This window comes from Amborella trichopoda, chromosome 4 (assembly GCF_054954075.1).
Source record: "Amborella trichopoda isolate Santa Cruz 75 chromosome 4, AtrichopodaSantaCruz75HAP2 v2.0, whole genome shotgun sequence".
Classification (NCBI taxonomy): domain Eukaryota; kingdom Viridiplantae; phylum Streptophyta; class Magnoliopsida; order Amborellales; family Amborellaceae; genus Amborella; species Amborella trichopoda.
Window position 1 is genome coordinate 58503568 of NC_142339.1, and position 2995 is coordinate 58506562.

Sequence of the window (2995 nt, forward strand, 5' to 3'; positions counted from 1 at the left end):
ATGAAATTCTAGACCTTCCGATTCACATTTTATCTGACTTGGAATTGCCCGGATCGGATCGGGTCGGGTCGGGTCAGGATTGGAGGATCCAAGGAAGCAAGAAACACCTTTGAATTACCTGGGTCCTCTTGGTTTTAGCTTTTCCTTCCCCAATCAGTCCTACTCGGTAATCCCTGATCCAGTTCGTGCAAATCAAAATTGGGTCCCTGGTGAAGAGGAGTAGGAATCTGATTTGCGACGAAATTCTAGACCTTCCGATTCACATAACATGGCTATTATTAAGTTTAAAAACCTAAATACTCCATAACAAACAAGGCTTTGGCAAGGAAAACATCTAACCATAAATCGCCTTGTCCAAATGGGATACCAAGGCCCATCATCCTCCTTTCTTTAAGACTTGATGCTGGCATTCTATATGAACATTGTAGGCAGAAGTCTGAAATTATTGTAATCTGATTACGAAGATTTAAAAATCTCTTATCTGACTTGGAATTGCCCGGGTCGGGATTGGAGGAGCCAAGGAAGCAAGAAACACCCTTGAATTACCTGGGTCCTCTTGGTTTTAGCTTTTCCTTCCCCAATCAGTCCCACTCGGTAATCCCTGATCCAGTTCGTGCAAATCAAAATTGGGTCCCTGGTAAAGAGTAGTAGGGATCTGATTTTTGGAACATTGATAAAAAGAACAAACTTTGTTTTCCGGAAACAGCATTCGATGAAATGCAACGCCCTCAATTAAACCTCCGAGTTACAAGGAAAAGTTTGGTACTTTATTGCAAAAAGGAGAAAAAATATGATTTTTACCACCAATTGATCATACATGCAAGCAAAATCTGCCTTCACTATATTCTGCCGCAAAACCCAAAGTTATAACCAACTCACTAAATGAGCGAGCCTGCCTGCCTCATTATCATCCCAAAGTTTCTACCCAAAATGGCCAAAGAAGTTTATTCGAGGATCTTTTAAGAAAAATTTTGCACCAGTCCCAATCATCCCATCAAAAACATGAATCTCTTGTTTCTTGATGCTAAAGCGATGCCCATCTTTCCCCACCTCTCCGAAGGTATGTACCCTTACGGCTAGTTTGGATGGGTGCATAAGCCGAAGCGATCTTATAATTTTTAAGTTGTACCTGGGATTATTAGATTCACCTCAGCGAGCTATTCGTTTAGGCCTAGGAGGATGTTATTCATATTTTCGGCCAATATGGGGGAGTTTCTCGGGTGTATTTAAAATAAAAAACAAAGAAAATTAAAATATGTAGTTCTAGGTATTTTTAAAAATATTTTTACAAAGTTCTGAATATTGTATAAGAATTTATTACTAACTTTAAACCTATAAAGGGTATGGGAAATTTATGTAAAGATCCCTAATTTTGTTTGAAATTTTAAAAGTATCCCCAATAGTATTTTATATTTTGTCCCTTTTTTTAAGATCGTATGTAGTATTTCAATTTTATCTTCTTTTTTTTCAATCTGATTGAGCTCAAATTTTGGTTGTTTGTACTTTTCACTAGAATTAACTTAAAAAATATATATAAAATAATAATTTTAACTGAATAAAATTACCAAAATGAACAAAATACTCAAAATTATTTTATATAATTTTTATAGGAAATGAAAAGTGTGGACACACAAAATTTGACATTTAATTTGATGTATAGAGAAAATAAAATTAAAACACTAGATGTAGAATGGGACAAGAACATATACTATAAAATATTAGGGCTAACTTTTTTATTTTTGGAAAGTATAAGGGATATTTACATAAATTTCACAATAGTGATACACTAAAATATATTGGGGAGTTATTCGCTTAACATTAGTTTGGATGTAGAGTGTAAACACTTCGACCGAAGAGGTTCAATATGATAACACTGATTTTACCTCCACGCGTGAGACAATGGTATAACAACTTTACTTCGACAGGGTTCATCAACAACTGGTTTTATTACGGGACAAAGCTAGATGACTGAATGGGGAGATCTATGTTTCTTTTTGTTTTTAGAATTTCAAGTACCAGATCAATAGGTCCGACAAAACCTTTATAGAGCTTCTAGCTTCCTCTATTTCTCGATAAAAAGAAATATGACAATCAATGTCTATACAAACGATTTCCTTTTTTAACACTTTCATTATGACTATCCTTCCGAATGGAATAAGACAAATTGTTTTCTTTCTCTCAATCAATTAAAAAATGACTGGAAAATGAAACAACACGTAAAAAATGAGTATTAACCCCAATGGAGACATGTACGATTTAATATAGCTTAGCTTATTCAATTAATGAGTCATTTTGTTCCGGTATTGGAAATCCAATTTAATCATTCGTCATTCCATAAAGAATTGAACCCTTCATGAGTGATTGTCCCTAACGGAATCTGTCAAAAAAGAAGTTGATTCCTACATATTGGATTAAAAAAATAAATTTTGAATTTTGAAATATCAGATCTTCCATCATTTATATGGAACTGATCGAATCATATCCAATAAGAATTGGGAATCTTTTTTATCAAAGAATCTAAACAAAATCAAATTGGATTCGAACTTGGAACGAGCATAAAGAAATTAGCAATACTTCTTTTAAAGAAATTAACAATACTTCTTTCTGTTGATAAAAAAATGAGTGGATTCAGCTTTAAAAAAAAAAAAACCCCAAAAAAACACGAGATGGTCCATCTTTACGTTGGCTTTATTGGCAACTTGTACACCCACACAGGCCATATAATGCAATAATCAGCTCAAAAGAAATAAGGGAAGTGTATACAATAATCCATATGACGACATCAACTATGTGGTCATGAGGGTCAGTTGAGTCCATTTATTGGGATGGAAAGTCATGGATAGGGTAGGATACAATAATTATCGGTTCAGGTTCGTATAAGGTTCCTACCTTATAATATATAAGTAAGGCGCACCTTTAAATTTTGTTAGAAGATGTAGTTTTGGTGTCGGAATGACTTGAAAATTCGTTTTCAGCCCTATTTAAGAGATCTAAA